General features: G+C 42.2%; 1 pseudogene; it reads left to right on the top strand.

Moving 5' to 3' along the window:
* Window positions 1–13826: 13826 nt before the first annotated feature.
* Window positions 13827–14305, top strand: LOC129480207 (large ribosomal subunit protein mL50-like; annotated as a pseudogene).
* Window positions 14306–17626: the final 3321 nt, after the last annotated feature.

Here is a 17626-nt window from a genome sequence, read left to right as displayed (position 1 = left end):
TAGTCCTTTGGGTATATACCCAGTAATGGGATGGCTGGGTGAAATGGTATTTCTAGTTCTAGATCCCTGAGGAATCGCCACACTGACTTCCACAATGGTTGAACTAGTTTACAGTCCCACCAACAGTGTAAAAGTGTTCCTATTTCTCCACATCCTCTCCAGCACCTGTTGTTTCCTGACTTTTTAATGATGGCCATTCTAACTGGTGTGAGATGGTATCTCACTGTGGTTTTGATTTGCATTTCTCTGATGGCCAGTGATGATGAGCTAGGAATCCAGCTTACAAGGGATGTGAAGGACCTCTTCAAGGAGAACTACAAACCACTGCTCAATGAAATAAAAGAGGATACAAACAAATGGAAGAACATTCCATGCTCATGGGTTGGAAGAATCAATATCGTGAAAGTGACCATACTGCCCAAGGTAATTTGTAGATTCAATGCAATCCCCATCAAGCTACCAATGACTTTCTTCACAGAATTGGAAAAAACTACTTTAAAGTTCATATGGAACCAAAGAGGAGCCCGCATTGCCAAGTCAATCCTAAGCCAAAAGAACAAAGCTGGAGGCATCACGCTACCTGACTTCAAACTATACTACAAGGCTACAGTAACCAAAACAGCATGGTACTGATACCACAACAGAGACATAGATCAATGGAACAGAACAGAGCCCTCAGAAATGATGCCGCATATCTACAACTATCTGATCTTTGACAAACCTGACAAAAACAAGAAATGGGGAAAGGATTCCCTATTTAATAAACGGTGCTGGGAAAACTGGCTAGCCATATGTAGAAAGCTGAAACTGGATCCCTTCCTTACACCTTATACAAAAATTAATTCAGGATGGATTAAAGACTTAAATGTTAGACTTAAAACCATTAAAATCCTACAAGAAAACCTAGGCAATACCATTCAGGACATAGGCGTGGGCAAGGACTTCATGTCTAAAACACCAAAGGCAATGGCAACAAAAGCCAAAATTGACAAATGGGATCTAATTAAACTAAAGAGCTTCTGCACAGCAAAAGAAACTGCCATCAGAGTGAACAGGAAACCTACAGAGTGGGAGAAAGTTTTTGCAACCTACTCATCTGACAAAGGGCTAATATCCAGAATCTACAATGAACTCAAACAAATTTACAAGAAAAAAACAAACAACCCCATCAAAAAGTGGGCAAAGGACATGAACAGACACTTCTCAAAAGAAGACATTTATGCAGCCGAAAAGTTAAATATCTTGTCCCGTGAAGTTTGGTGCTCCTCAGAAAGACTGAACATTTTGGTTTCATTCCATCAAGTGTCAACTGCCACAGAAATAGGCTGCAGTGAAGCATACCCAGCATTGCATTTATGGAATGCAATGCAGTTAACATTGCAATATTGGCATGCTTTCTGAATAGTTAGTGCATAACTTTGCAAAGGCAACTGAAGTTTTCCAGGAGACCTGAAAGATATTATTGAATAATATTAAAGACATATAGTTTGGATATTTGTCCCCACCCAAATTTCATGTTGAAATGTAATCCCCAATGTTAGAGATGGGGCCTGGTGGGAGGTGTTTCGATCATTGGGGCAGATTCCTCATGAATGACAGACTATCTCCTTGGTGGTAAGTGAGCTCTTGTTCTGAGTTCATATGAGATTTAGTTGTTCAAAACTGTGTGGCACCTCCCACCCTACTCTCTTTCTCTTGCTCCTGCTCTGGCCATGTGATGTGCCTGCTCCTGATTCACATTCTGCCATGAGTAAGATCTTCTTGAGGCCTCCCCAGAAGCAGATGCCAGTGCTATGCTTCCTGTGCAGCCTGTAGAACTGTGAGCCAATTAAACCTCTTTTCTTATAAGTTACCCAGACTCAGGTATTTCTTCATAGCAATGCAAGAATGGCCTAATACAAGGACTCATTCAGAACTCATCAGGAGACTTGCCTTGGAAATTTTGCAATTTATTACCATGATTGTCACTATGATGCTGTTATAACTGAAAGTTTGAAGGATTATACCTTAAAATCTTTTGAGAAGCTTGGAACAATGAAAATTGTTCAATAGTTAACAGTATGAATCACACAGCCATCTGGAAAGTATCCTAAAATACTCAGAAAACTTTTTTAGGGACCCAATTACTGGATAAACCTGAGAATGCAGAGCCAAGTGAGAACATCTCTTTGTATATTGTGTGAGTGACATAGAGAAGGCAAGAAAATGGAGCAGCCGTAGGGAAGAGTCACCATCCTGTGAGTATTACAAGGAGAAAGAATGAAAGCAGAGAAAAAATGCCAAGAGCCATCAATTATCAGCAGAGGCTGAGTGGGAGATTCAAATCAGAAAATCAGAAAGTTAATGGTCATCAGCTGCTTTTCTCTCAAACTAAAAATAAGGTATGGTAGAGGCAGCTCCACTGAAGCTAGAAAAGTAGAAACTGGAAAAGAAGTTTCGCAGTTTGCTTCACTGACCTTTATCTATGTGTAAACATAAGTCAACCCCTGCAAATCACCCTGGATTGTGTCCCTGGTTGTGAAAGATCAGGCTGGGAAATCTGGCATTACAGAACCTCTGTGAGTCTTGATAAGTCCCTCTCAAGCAACAAGCTTCTACTTTTAGAATGCCACTGTCCTCAGGTAGGTGAGATATGCAGAGTTATTTCAGGAAGTCTTATTTCTAAACTGTTGGCCTTCAAGATCTTGATAAAACTTTGTCAGTGGCTGAATGAGATAGCAGTGGGGAGGGTCTCAGTCAGAAAAGCAGGTTCTGCTCTTGAGTTCTCTCTGATTTCTGCTCATAAGGCTTCTTATTATGATGATGTGTATTGGATAAGTCATGGGGCCTGCCTGCCCTGCCCATTTTCTTACCCTGAGATGGATGGAATGGGTGATCTCAGAGGTCTCTTCTGGTTCTAACATTCTACAATGCTTTTTTTCTGTGCTTTTTCTGTGGATTGTGGTAATATCTGATCCACAGGTAAAAACCAAGTTCCTGCTCTCTTGGGACCTTTATTTGGCCATTGGCAATTCACCTGGTTTCTATAGTCCCATTAACCTCACTGAGTCATTCCTTCATCTCTAAGTTACTATTTCATGTAATGTTTTTGTGTTAACAGTACATGAAAAAACAGGAAAAGTTCTGATCATATAAGCAAATACCTTTTAATGGGATAGCTAACTAATGTGTTACCTTCCCAAATGGGGAAAATAAAATGCCTTGTCCAGGATAAGACATACTAATGCCAGAAACTCGAGGAAATTGTATAGGGGTATGTGTGGGTATGGGCAGGGGCAGGGAAGAGGGCTGTACTTGCAAGGGAGAACATCTGTGATCAATCAGGCTCAACTCACCACGTTGCTGCCTGTTTGGCTATACACAAACTTATCAGGTCTAGGCACTCAGATAAACTGTTACTATAACACTTGAACAAAGCCATTTTTATAAGCCAAGAGTGAGGTTTAGTTAACCAGCAACCATTTCTCAGACTCTTTGGTTGCAGAGACCTACTCAAATTAGCTCGTGTGAAGTGGGTTTAAGAATTTATGTTGAATAATGGGAGGATATTAATTAATTAATTAATTTAAAAATAATGGACTCAGGTGACAGTGGAAGAACTGGAGAGAACTATCCAGAATGTGGTATAAGCAAGATTTGGTGCCTGCTGTTTCCAGGAGGCCTCTCGGAACCCTGGTGGCAGCAACTCCTGGGTCTCCAGTTCTGCGCTTTGCTCTTGGTGGGCTCGGCTCCCCTCCTCACGTCTCTTTTCTGTCCTGCTACCAGCTGACTCCTCCTTCCTCATGATTTCTGCTTCTCCTAACGTGAGATTGCTCAGTCTGTTCGGTTTTTCTTAGCTACAGTTCCCACCGGTGACACACAAATTGTTTTCCATGTGTTTTGGTTCAAATTTCTGGGAAATTTAGTCTGATTGACTCAGTTTATTGTTTTGAGCAAGGCCACAAAGATCTTTGGCCAAATGTTAGAGTGGCAGCCTTTTGTGTCATCTGGGACTGAGTGGGCATGTGAAAGTTGATATGGTCACATGAAAAACCATGGCCGCCTATTCAGTAGAGGCTGTGGGCAGAGAAGTGTCCTTTATAAGTGTTGGCTGGGCATGGTGGATCACTCATGTAATCCCAGCACTTTGGGAGGCTGAGGCAGGTGGGCAGATCGCTTGAGCTCAGGAGTTCGAGACCAGCCTGGCCAACATGGTGAAACCCCATCTCTACTAAAAATACAAAAATTAGCTGGGTATGGTGGTGGGCACCTGTGATCCCAGCTACTTGGGAGGCTGAGGCCGGAGAATCGCTTAAACCCAGGAGCTGGATGTTGCAGTGAGCTGAGATTGAGCCACTGCATTCCAGCCTGGGTGACAGAGTGAGACTCCATCTCAAAATAAATAAATAATAAAACACAAGTGTCCTTATTAGAGGGAGGGCAAACAGTGTCTCTACACCCAGGGTGCCTATCACAATAAATAAAAACATCTCTAATCACAATTTTATTTTACCCACATAATAACATTGTGAGGTGGGCTTGGCAGGGATAGTTCCCATTTTATGAATGAGAAGAAAGAAGTTGTGGCTTATAGAGATTGGTAAGGTCAACATCTGATCTGAACTTTTGATATCCTTTCTCAGTCTTTGAGACTGAGATTTGGATTCTAGTCCAGCTGTCTCCTCGCTTGTACAAAACACCCTTTTTACACATGGGCAGAGACCCGGAGAAGTCACCATAAGTTTTCCACTACAGAATTTATCTATTTTATTTATTTGAAACAAAGAAACAACAGATTTTGTTAAACCCTGGGAAGGTAGCAGGCACTCACTGTTTTAACAATGCTGGTTGAATTACACACTATTCTATTTTTCCTTATCACATTTTATTTTCTTCCCCTAATAACTTGAGGTCACAGAATAAAAATTTGAGACTGTACAACAGGATTTTCTTAAGAGTCTTTGGCTGTCTTGTGTTCTCGACTCTCAATTTCACCAGAACAAGGGTTGGTTCGTTCCAACCAGCTTCCCATAGTAATCTCAAATATTCCATGACCTTGGTGCTAAGGAAAAGTGCACAGAGCAGAAACTTTTCAAGCCAGCCCATCTTTACCAGAGCTGATCAACCACTGGACAGTCGGGAGAGATTCCTGACAAGAGATTCAGCCAAGTGAGCCTGAGGTTTTCACTCCAACCACTGTCATCACAGTTGGTTCTTTCTTTTGGCAATTTGATCTTCCTATGTCAAAATCTTGGGGTCCTCATAACTCCACAACAAATACAGCCCAAACACAGTTTTAAAGCTTGGAGGATGACTTCCACTTCCAAGTTTTCCTCTTAGAGACTTGGATTTGGAACAGCTGTGATGTCTATTTTTTGTCAATATCTTGTGTCTCTTATGGGAATTCCCCCAAAGCCTTCTCTTTTTCAGTCTCTCCTTCCACGGACTGCATGGGGCACGTACAGGTGCATGTTGCTGCCCATGAACACGCAGCTGCTGGCTTGACAGCATAAAACAGACGAGCAATTGTAGAACTTCCATAAACCAATGCTCATGGCAAAGTGGAAGTTACTTGCCAAATGTGAACCAAGTTAAGAGCTTAGGTGGAGTATACGAAAATAAGATTCATCTGGTTTTAAAAAACAAATCAGATAATATGCAGTAATCTGGAGATCAGGAAATTCAACAACTGGAAACTACTTGTGATGGAAAATGGTTAACAATGTTCCTGAATACAAGAAAGAGGTGAAAGAGAATAAAGTGGAGTATGGAACACAAAGCAAGCTGCAGTCAGGAGTCTGAGATTCCTGAATTCCAGCCATAGTTGTATTTAGTTAACTACTTAAGCTAAGTGTTTTTGGTGACAAAATTAAATCTTTTGACTAGGTGGTCGCTAAAGTCTCCTTCGATTCAGTGATGTTATAAAATTCGTGACAGGAAAACCAATTTTGTTTGTGGCCACATTTTCTCCCTTTGGTCTGATTGCAACTCTGAGATCCTAAGTAAAGCCTCATTAGCTGGTGTTGAGAAGGTTATTCACAGTATCCCCTAATCATCTTCCACATCTTGTTCTGTTCTTTTTATCTCCTCTCCTTTTTTCCCCCAAGGAATCTGAGACTACACCTGACACACTTATAAACTGGATATCCAGAGAAGTGATACATTTTAAAAAACTGAAATCACCTTTAAACATTTGGGAAAATGTATTTAATTCTAGGAAATGAAAAACCAATCTGACTTACACTTGACTATGCATAATAATTTAAAGGCAGAAAGGATTGTTTATTGGAGCTCAGAAGAAAAGGTAGGCAAGAGCTATATTTATGTGCTTATCTTGCCTTTAAATTAATTCCCCCTCCCCCACTTCTTGCCTGAGCCCTTTGGTTGCCATAGAAACTGGCATGGCCTCCAGCTGAGATTCCTGTGAGACTTAATTGCATTCCAAATTTCATAAACTCTCTATTAACCTTTGCCTGACAGATATGTGTATAATGCAAAATGAGTTACATTAATAGTTTAAAGTGATTTATACATTCAGGTTTCATGTGCCTAATGCTCTCTTTCAGTCACTTAAACATACTTATAAATAATTGTGATAGTGTTATTGTTGATGTGTTTCTTTCTTTATAGAAATAAAATGTCTGTGTATATTAATATACATATACATAATATATTAAATACTAGATTTAATATATACATATCTAGAAGCTAAGGACATTTTTAAGGGAGGGTTTAGAACAGAAGCTGAATATGTCTGTATATATTTGAATATAAATAGATATAGTATGTCTTTATATGTCTTTATACTATGCATGCTTGCATGTGTCAGGCATTGTACTTAGTATTTAACATATGTTAATGTATTTAATTCTCATAACAACTCTATGTTGCAGGCACAGTGATTGCCACCATTTTACAGTTGAGGGAACTCTAGAGAGACTTAAAGAGTTACAAGTCCCACAACTCCTAAGTGGCAGAACTGGGATTAGAATCCAGACCTGTTTGACTCCAGAGCCCTTAAGGCCTCTGTGTTAGTTCGTTTTGCATTGCTAGAAAGGAATACCTGAGGCTCGGTAATTTATAAAGAAAAGAGGTTTATTTTGGCTCATGCTTCTACAAACTGTACAAGGAGCATGGTACTACCATCTGCTTCTGCTGAGGCCTCAGGAAGCCTACAATCATAGTGGAAGGTGAAGGGGAGCAGGGGTGTCATGTGGTGAGAGCCAGGCTCGTTAAACAACCAGCTCTGACATGAACTAACAGAGTGAAAACTCACTGATTACCACAAGGATGATACCAAGCCATTCATGAGGAATCCACCCCCATGACCCAAACACCTCCCACTAGGGGGTCACCTTTCAACATGAGATTTGGAAAGGACAAGCATCCTAACAATATTACCTTCCCCTGTGTATCCATTTGGTGAGTTCCCAGGCAATCCTCTAGAACCCATTGTGGACTGTATGTAGAGTTCCAGAAAAAATCTCATTTTCTACGGGAATCATTCAGTCACTGCTGTCATCAAATTCTAGTCTTGGGGAAGGGGAAATGAATAAATAAGACAAAGTCCTTGCTCTCAAGGAGAGTGTGGAGCAGGAATGGAGGGTTAAAAGAAGGGAACAGACATGAAAGTAAAAAGTTCAAGTTGCTAACACTTACGAGACAGATGTCACCAGAATAAAGCCCCAACCTCACTACACCATCATGTTTAAAGGCACAATAGTTTAAGTGCATAATGACTGAAAAGCAATTTCAATTCTATGGAAGGTTCTTTTTTTTGAGACGGAGTCTCACTCTGTCGCCCAGGCTGGAGTGTAGTGGCGCGATCTCGGCTCACTGCAAGCTCCGCCTCCCAGGTTCATGCCATTCTCCTGCCTCAGCCTCCTGAGAAGCTGGGATTACAGGCGCCTGCCACCACGCCCAGCTAATTTTTTGTATTTTTAGTAGAGATGGGGTTTCATGTGCTAGCCAAGATGGTCTCGATCTCCTGACCTCGTAGATCCACCCGCCTCGGCCTCCCAAAGTGCTGAGATTACAGGCATGAGCTACTGCGCCCAGCCGGAAGGTTCTTTAAGAATACCAAAGCACAACAGGGTGATTGTAGTCAAAAATAACGTAATTGTACATTTAAAAATAACTAAATGTATAATTGGATTGTTTGTAACACAAAGATAAATGCTTGAGGTGATGGATACTGCATTTACTCTGATGTGATTATTATGCATTGTATGCCTGTATCAAAAGATTTCCAGCACAACCCATAAATATATACACTTACTATGTACCCACAAAAATTTAAAAAAAATGCCAAAAGCAGTCTCATTTATACAATGTAACAAAACATCTGCTTCCTCTCCTATGTGCATGCCTCACATCTGCAAAACTGCTATGGTACAGAGGTACCATTTTGGCATAGGAATATCTAACTATTCCAGCACCATTTGTTGAAAGCTCTTTCCTCTTTCACTGAAAGCTTCCCCAAATTCTCCCTCAAAGTTGGCTCATGCAGGATTCTTTGATGCTCTCCAGTTCCCTCCCAGGTTATCTCTCTACTATATAGATCAGCATAGCCTCTCTGATTGCGTTCACTATTTTTGTTTTTCCATTACCTAAAGTTTATATCATGGAGAATTGCTTGTAAACGGGTTGGAAGCTGGGTTTTCTACTGAAAGGAGGGATGGATTAAAGAGAAGACAGCAGATATGACTCAATATCTTAAAAAAAACTCTTTGCATGGAGGAATAAACTGAGTGCTGTGAGAATCAGAGGAGGGCAGCAGACATTCTCACATGGGGAGGGGGTGAGAAAGATTCACAGAAGCTGAGCTTGAAGGATGAGGGAGTGTTTTCCAGGTGGTGAGTGGGAAAGAAGCAAGGGAGAAACGTGCTGAAGTTCATAGGCATGCATAGGCATGGTGTATTTGAGGAATGGATGATTCTTTCTGAGATAAACTCCAAACATGTAAAAGCAGGAGGAAAATATTAATTGGCCATTTTATAAAAGCAAAGAAAGTGGAGCTAAGATGATCAGAGAGAATACACTGCAATCTTTTTCACTTTACTGCTAAGGGGATAGAGGCCCAACAAATGCATTTTACCTAAATCTTCTCCTTTTGTAAAACTACTTGCTTTTAGAGCTTGCAGCTGCTTCCTCCAGCCCTGTTCAATGGGTCCCAGGGCATGGGGTCCGTATTAGTCTGTTTTCATGCTGCTGATGAAGATACACCTGAGACTGGGCAATTTACAAAAGAAAGAGGCTTACTGGACTTACAGTTCCACATGGCTGGGGAGGCCTCACAATTATGACAAAAGGTGAAAGGCACATCTCACATGGTGGCAGACAAAAGAGAGCTTGTGCAGGCACACTTCCATTTTTAAAACCATTAGATCTCGTGAGACTCATTCACTATCATGAGAACAGCTCAGGGAAGACCCGCCCCCATAATTCAATCACCTTCCACCGGGTTCCTCCCATGACATGTGGGAATTGTGGGAGTTACAATTTCAGATGAGATTTGGGTGGGGTCACAGCCAAACCATATCAGGGTCTGCCACTTTGGCAAAGGTTGTTCTAGCATCAAGCAGGAAGGTCTTTTTAACAAGTTTTGTCCAGATAAATTCATTATTTATACTGAGTCAACTAATTTAATAGAGATACATCTTACGTCAGATACATCTGGATTATTAACCTTTTAACTGGTTGGAGTACAACATTGAATTGTTATTTTTCAATTGTCACAGCACCCCATTGACCCATGTTGACCTATGTTGAATCTCCCTTTCATACTGGATAGCAGATCCCTTAATGACATCTTAGGAAAATTTTACAATTTGCTGGTCACTTTGATTATTGGAAATCTGATCTTTTTGAAATTCTAATCTCATATCTGATTTAAAAATTTCTGTCTATCATCAGAAAGGCTTGTGGCTCCAGGGACTGCAGCGTATATGTGTGTGTCAGGGTAGAGGTTGCATGATGTAATCTTTTATTCTACATTTGTCTCCCTTACACTGGGGGGGAGTGGGGGGGAAATGAACTCAGTTAACCCTTCCTACTCCCCTCTGCTGGGCTCAAACCCTTCATTGTGTTGGAACAGAGAGGAGGGAGGAAGAGGACAAGAGTCCCTTATTTAACTAACTGGTTTTGTTGTTCTCTCTGTTGGTTGTTGATACTTCCCTGTCCAACACTGACTGCCTGATCACTGATGCCCACTGGATGGCGAGTGTCTCAATTTTCGATTTCATGGGGGTAGAGGCTCCAAGGGAAAAGCCTCCCCAGGGCTGGTTCCTTGGCATTGGAGGTCTGGCTTTAGTTCAATCACCCTCAATTTCCCTGCTCCCAGCTCCTGCTCCAGGCCATCCACTTCCTATCCTGTTGCTGCTGTGGTTTCCTTCTGTACTTGAGACTCCGGGTGGCTTCTAGTAAAATGATTTAAGTCTAACTACTTTGAGCAATGTCTATTTGACCCATGAAACCTCACACCCATTTTTATCAATTCAGACAGTGAGAGCAAAGCTGCTTGGAAATTAAAGAAATTGAAAGCAAACACACAGGAAAAGAAGTAAAATTGCCTTATACTTGGAGACAACATGATTATCTATTTAGAAAATTCTGCAGGATCTACAAAAGAGCTGCTATAATAAATGAGTTCATTAAGGTTGTTGGATACAAGGCCAATATACAAAAACTAGTTATAGTTCTATGTCCTAAGAATTAGCAACTGAAAATCAAAATATCAATTATAGTAATATCAAAACACAGGAAATACTTAGGAATAAATCTGACAATAGATAGGCAAGACCTGTACACTAAAAACTATAAAGCATTGCTGAGATCAGTTAAAAAAGATCTTAGTTGAATGGGGAATATATATGATATTCATGAGTCAAAACATAATATTGTTAAAACAACATTCTCCCTTCCTTCCTTCCTTCCTTCCTTCCTTCCTTCCTTCCTTCCTTCCTTCCTTCCTTCCTTCCTTCCTTCCTTCCTTTCTTTCCCCTCTCTGGCCGCGGCTACAATCTACTCGGCTTGCTACTGCCCGCGCCGCGGACTGCCTGGGACTGCCGGCGCCCGCCACCGCTGCCTGCCTTTTCTCCTTTGGATGCAGGCACGCGTTCGCCATCTTGGCCACGCTGCTCGCCAGCTCCTGACGCCGACTGCTCTGCCCGCCTCAGCCTCCCGAGGTACTGGGACTACAGACGGAGTCTCGCTCACCCAGTGCTCGGTGTTGCCCGGGCTGGAGTGCGGTGGCGTGGTCTGGCCTCGCGGCAGCCTCTACCCCCCGACCGCCTGCCTTGGCCTGCCAGGGTGCTGGGATTGCAGCCCCTGCCGGGCCGCCGCCCCATCTGGAAGGTGGGGAGCGCCTCTGCCCGGCCGCCCCGTCTGGGAGGTGAGGAGCACCTCTGCCTGGCCGCCCCATCTGGGAAGTGAGGAGTGCCTCTGCCCGGCCGCCCTGTCTGGGAAGTGAGGAGCGCCTCTGCCCGGCCACCCACCGTCTGGGAAGTGAGGAACGCCTCTGCCCGGCCACTCACCGTCTGGGAAGTGAGGAGCGCCTCTGCCCGGCCACCCACCGTCTGGGAAGTGAGGAGCGCCTCTGCCCGGCCGCCCCGTCTGGGAAGTGAGGAGCGCCTCTGCCCGGCCACCCACCGTCTGGGAAGTGAGGAGCGCCTCTGCCCGGCCACCCACCGTCTGGGAAGTGAGGAGCGCCTCTGCCCGGCCACCCACCGTCTGGGAAGTGAGGAGCGCCTCTGCCCGGCCACCCACCGTCTGGGAAGTGAGGAGCGCCTCTGCCCGGCCACCCACCGTCTGGGAAGTGAGGAGCGCCTCTGCCCGGCCACCCACCGTCTGGGAAGTGAGGAGCGCCTCTGCCCGGCCGCCCCGTCCGGGAAGAAGTGAGGAGCGCCTCTGCCCGGCTGCCCCGTCCGGGAGGAAGTGAGGAGCGCCTCTGCCCGGCCGCCCCGTCTGGGAGGTGAGGAGCGCCTCTGCCCGGCCACCCATCGTCTGGGAGGTGAGGAGCACCTCTGCCCGGCCACCCATCGTCTGGGAGGTGAGGAGCGCCTCTGCCCGGCCACCCATCGTCTGGAAAGTGAGGAGCGCCTCTGCCCGGCTGCCCCATCTGGGAAGTGAGGAGTGCCTCTGCCCGGCCACCCATCGTCTGGGAGGTGAGGAGCGCCTCTGCCCGGCCGCCCATCGTCTGGGAAGTGAGGAGCGCCTCTGCCCGGCCACCCATCGTCTGGGAAGTGGGGAGCACCTCTGCCCGACCACCCATCGTCTGGGAAGTGAGGAGCGCCTCTGCCCGGCCACCTATCGTCTGGGAAGAAGTGAGGAGCGTCTCTGCCTGGCCGCCCCGTCTGGGAAGTGAGGAGCCCCTCTGCCCGGCTGCCCCGTGTCTGGGTAGAAGTGAGGAGCTCCTCTGCCTGGCCGCTTCGTCTGGGAGGTCTACCACGGAGGCCAGAGGCAATGTGGGGGCTGGACGTGGTGGCTCACGCCTGTGGTCCCAGCACTCTGGGGGGCGAGGCGGGTTGATCACTTCGGGCTAGGAGTTCGAGACCAGTCTGGCCAACTTGGCGAAACATGAAGAATACAACAGACAAACCAACCAACCAACTCAATGACAACAAAACAGGTCTACCCTGGAGTCATACTCTAATTTTTTCTATTTTCCTCCCTTTCTGATCCTTTATCCCACTTTCTTTTTCTTCCTCTTCCTTCTCCCTCTTCTTTGTCAAATAGAGGATTGAGTTATTATCACTGATCCATATAAAGTCCCTCTCTCATTTATTTTAACTCCCACCCCCATTTCTATTCCCCGACTTCCCATGTGCAACCTTCCTAATATGTTTGATACGCATCTTTTTGTTTGTATGTATTTTTAGAAAATGTTTATTGTTTTTGTATGCAAAAAAAATTAATTAAAAAAAAAAAAAAAAGAAAAAAAAAAAAAAAAGAAACAACATTCTCTTAAGTAATCTATAGGTTCAACACACTAAAATTGCAATTCCATAAGGCTTTTTTTTGTAGACATTGACAGACTGATTTAAAATATATGTGGGAGTTCAAGGGGCTTTAAATAGCCAAATCAAATTTTAAAAATAGGAACAAAGTTGAATGGCTAACAGTACCTGATTTCAAGCCTTAATATTATAGGCAGTTACAGTAATCAAAACAGTGTATTACTGATGTCAAGATAAACAAAAGATCAATGAAGCGAAACAGAGAATCCAGAAATGATCCAGTACATAGAAATCTATTTTTGGTAATGATGCTATGACAAGCAAATTGGGAAACGATGATCTTTTCGAGAAATGGCTCTGCAGTAATTAGATATTCATATGCAAAAACTACAAAACCCCCCCCCAAAACCAGAATGTTGATCTCTACCTCATATCATATATAAAAATCAACTCAAAATAGATTATAGACCCACTGTCAAATCTAAAACTGCAAAACTTCTGGAGAAAAACATAGGTGAGAAAATCTTAGTGACCATAGATTTGCAAAATTTTAAATATTATACAAAAGCATGAACTCTAATTATAACACTGTTAAAAAAATGAAAAGACGAGCCATAGATTGGGGAAAAAAGTTTGTAAAACATATATCTAACAAAGGACATGCACCTAGAATATATGAAGATATCTTATAACTCAATAATAAAAAGAGGGACAACCCGATTAAAAATGGTCAAGATTTAAAGAGACTCTTCACCAAAGAAGATAGAAAGATGGCAAATAAGCACATGTAAAGAGGCTTACTAACTTTAGACTTTAGGGAAATGCAAATTAAATCCACAGTGAGATACCCCTACACTCTCATTAGAATGGCTGAAATGGATCTCACTGAAGATGGTGGTGCAATCTGTGTCCAGCATTATCAGAAGTGTCTTTATGTGGACAGTCTCAGGGGCACCTGAAGAGAATTTTGGTCTCAATCCAGAAAAGAGAAAGAGCCAGTGGTTGCTGAGACAGTAAAAGAGGTGAAAAAAGAACCTATCCCAGTGTGTCCACCCTTACGAAGCCAAACATATACACCACCTGAAGGTCTCCAGGGTCGTTTGGAATCTTATGTTAAATAAGTTTTTGGCTCATTTTTTCCTAGTAATTGGCAAGACATTTCCCTGGAAGATGGTTGTCTACAGTTCAATCTTTTGGGACATTTAGCTTATGACTTGGGTCATGTAGTCCCTAACTCCAGACTCCACCAGTTGTGCAGGATTAGAGATGTTCTTGGTTTCTATAATGTCCCTATTCAAGATAGATCTAAATTTTATGAACTCAATGCCAGTAATCTGCCCCCTAATTTGAAAATCACTTGGAGTTACTAAACAATTCAGAAGAGAAATACATTGAAATCATTTTATCCCCCTGAGCAAGGGGACTGCTTTTTAGGCTTTTTGATACTTTGCCATGTGAAATACTATCAGAACTGTTCTCTAAACCCATTTTTCCTATAGAGGAATGTATCATCTCTTTTTTCTCATATTATGAATGGATAAAGAATAATAGGATTTTCTATTTTCATATTTGCTGAAATCATTTTTTAAATGAATTAGATCATTAATAATTTATGAAAAACTTTGAGAGGACACTGTCATTAACGTGGGTGTAAGACAGGAGGATATTACAAGTTCAGACCCTTCATAGGCATAAAGTAGTAGTTGCAAGAAAATATTTTCATCCTCTTAGGACTCATATCTAAGATAGGTTATTATATATTACAAATATACAAACTTGTATTACATAGATACCTATGAAAGAAACATAAAAGTATGTTGCTGTAGATTAATTTCTTTTGAAATTAAAGGTTGGTTAAAGTGTTAAAAAAATGGCTGAAATGAAAGCAACTGACTATACCAATTGTGTCTGAGTCTGTGAAGTAAGTGGAAGTCTCATACACTGATGGTGGGGGATGTGAAGTGTTGTTATTGCTTTAGAAAACAGCTTGGCAGTTTAAAAGTTAAGCATACGCTTACCGTATGACCCAGTCATTCCACTCTTAGCTACTTATCTAAGGGAAAAAAAAAGCATATGTCCAAACAAAAACTGTACATAAATATTCATAGGGATTCGCTAAGTAATAGCCCCAAACTGAAAACAATCGGAGTGGTCCATCAACAGGTGAGTGGATAGGCAACTTGTGCTATAGCTACAAAATGGAATATTGCTCAGCTGTAACAAGGGATGAACTCTTGATACACATAAGAATATGATGAACATCAAAATAATTATGCCAAGAGAAGAAATGAAACTATCTCTGCAGATTATGACAGTGAGAGAAGTCTAGCATGGCTGACTCTGTCTTGCTTCTAGCTTCAAAGGCTGGCAGTCTTTGCTAATCCCTGAGCATAGACCAAGCTAAACATTGGAGGAATTTAGTTTACAGTTTAACTTTGAAGCAAGGATAATAATAGGTCCTTCCCTAAAATGAACCTCCTTCTTGCTCAGGGACTGAAATCACCTTTCTTACGACTAATGAAAGGTCGAAAGATTAGAATTATGGGAGGGACCTAAATTCTTCTGAAATGCAGAAGTAGTTAAATGATAACCAGCTATTTTTTATTTTATTATACTTTAGGTTTTAGGGTACATGTGCATAATGTGCAGGTTTGTTACATATGTATCCATGTGCCATGTTGGTGTGCTGCACTCATTAACTCGTCATTTTAGCATTAGGTATATCTCCTAATGCTGTCCCTCCCCCCCTCCCCCAACCCCACAACAGTCCCCGGAGTGTGATGTTCCCCTTCCTGTGTCCATGAGTTCTCATTGTTCAATTCCCACCTATGAGTGAGAACATGCAGTGTTTGGTTTCTTGTCCTTGCGATAGTTTACTGAGAATGATGTTTTCCAGTTTCATCCATGTCCCTACAAAGGACATGAACTCATCATTTTTTATGGCTGCATAGTATTCCATGGTGTATATGTGCCACATTTTCTTAATCCAGTCTATCATTGTTGGACATTTGGGTTAGTTCCAACTCTTTGCTATTGTGAATAGTGCCGTAATAAACATACGTGTGCATGTGTCTTTATAGCAGCATGATTTATATTCCTCTGGGTATATACCCAGTAATGGGATGGCTGGGTCAAATGGTATTTCTAGTTCTAGATCCCTGAGGAATCGCCACACTGACTTCCACAATGTTTGAACTAGTTTACAGTCCCACCAACAGTGTAAAAGTGTTCCTATTTCTCCACATCCTCTCCAGCACCTGTTGTTTCCTGCTTTTTTAATGATGGCCTTTCTAACTGGTGTGAGATGGTATCTCACTGTGGTTTTGATTTGCATTTCTCTGATGGCCAGTGATGATGAGCATTTCTTCATGTGTTTTTTGGCTGCATAAATGTCTTCTTTTGAGAAGTGTCTGTTCATGTCCTTTGCCCACTTTTTGATGGGGTTGTTTGTTTTTTTCTTGTAAATTTGTTTGAGTTCATTGTAGATTCTGGATATTAGCCCTTTGTCAGATGAGTAGGTTGCAAAAATTTTCTCCCATTCTGTAGGTTGCCTGTTCACTCTGATGGTAGTTTCTTTTGCTGTGCAGAAGCTCTTTAGTTTAATTAGATCCCATTTGTCAATTTTGGCTTTTGTTGCCATTGCTTTTGGTGTTTTAGACATGAAGTCCTTGCCTGTGCCTATGTCCTGAATGGTATTGCCTAGGTTTTCTTGTAGGATTTTAATGGTTTTAGGTCTAACATGTAAGTCTTTAATCCATCTTGAATTAATTTTTGTATAAGGTGTAAGGAAGGGATCCAGTTTCAGCTTTCTACGTATGGCTAGCCAGTTTTCCCAGCACCATTTATTAAATAGGGAATCCTTTCCCCATTGCTTGTTTTTGTCAGGTTTGTCAAAGATCAGATAGTTGTAGATATGCGGCATCATTTCTGAGGGCTCTGTTCTGTTCCATTGATCTATGTCTCTGTTGTGGTACCAGTACCATGCTGTTTTGGTTACTGTAGCCTTGTAGTATAGTTTGAAGTCAGGTAGTGTGATGCCTCCAGCTTTGTTCTTTTGGCTTAGGATTGACTTGGCGATGCAGGCTCTTTTTTGGTTCCATATGAACTTTAAAGTAGTTTTTTCCAATTCTGTGAAGAAAGTCATTGGTAGCTTGATGGGGATGGCATTGAATCTATGAATTACCTAAAATCAGAGCAGAACTGAAGGAAATAGAGACACAAAAAACCCTTCAAAAAATTAATGAATCCAGGAGCTGGTTTTTTGAAAAGATCAACAAAATTGATAGACCGCTAGCAAGACTAATAAAGAAGAAAAGAGAGAAGAATCAAATAGACGCAATAAAAAATGAAAAAGGGGATATGACCACCGATCCCACAGAAATACAATCTACCATCAGAGAATACTACAAACACCTCTATGCAAATAAACTAGAAAATCTAGAAGAAATGGATAAATTCCTCGACAAATACACCCTCCCAAGACTAAATCAGGAAGAAGTTGAATCTCTGAGTAGACCAATAACAGGTTCTGAAATTGTGGCAATAATCAATAGCTTACCAACCAAAAAGAGTCCAGGACCTGATGGATTCACAGCCGAATTCTACCAGAGGTACAAGGAGGAACTGGTACCATTCCTTCTGAAACTATTCCAATTGATAGAAAAAGAGGGAATCCTCCCTAACACATTTTA

The sequence above is a fragment of the Symphalangus syndactylus genome, chromosome 4, assembly GCF_028878055.3.
Source record: "Symphalangus syndactylus isolate Jambi chromosome 4, NHGRI_mSymSyn1-v2.1_pri, whole genome shotgun sequence".
Taxonomy (NCBI): Eukaryota; Metazoa; Chordata; class Mammalia; order Primates; family Hylobatidae; genus Symphalangus; species Symphalangus syndactylus.
The sequence above is the reverse complement of the archived record's forward strand: the minus strand, read 5'-3'. Positions and strand labels throughout refer to the sequence as shown.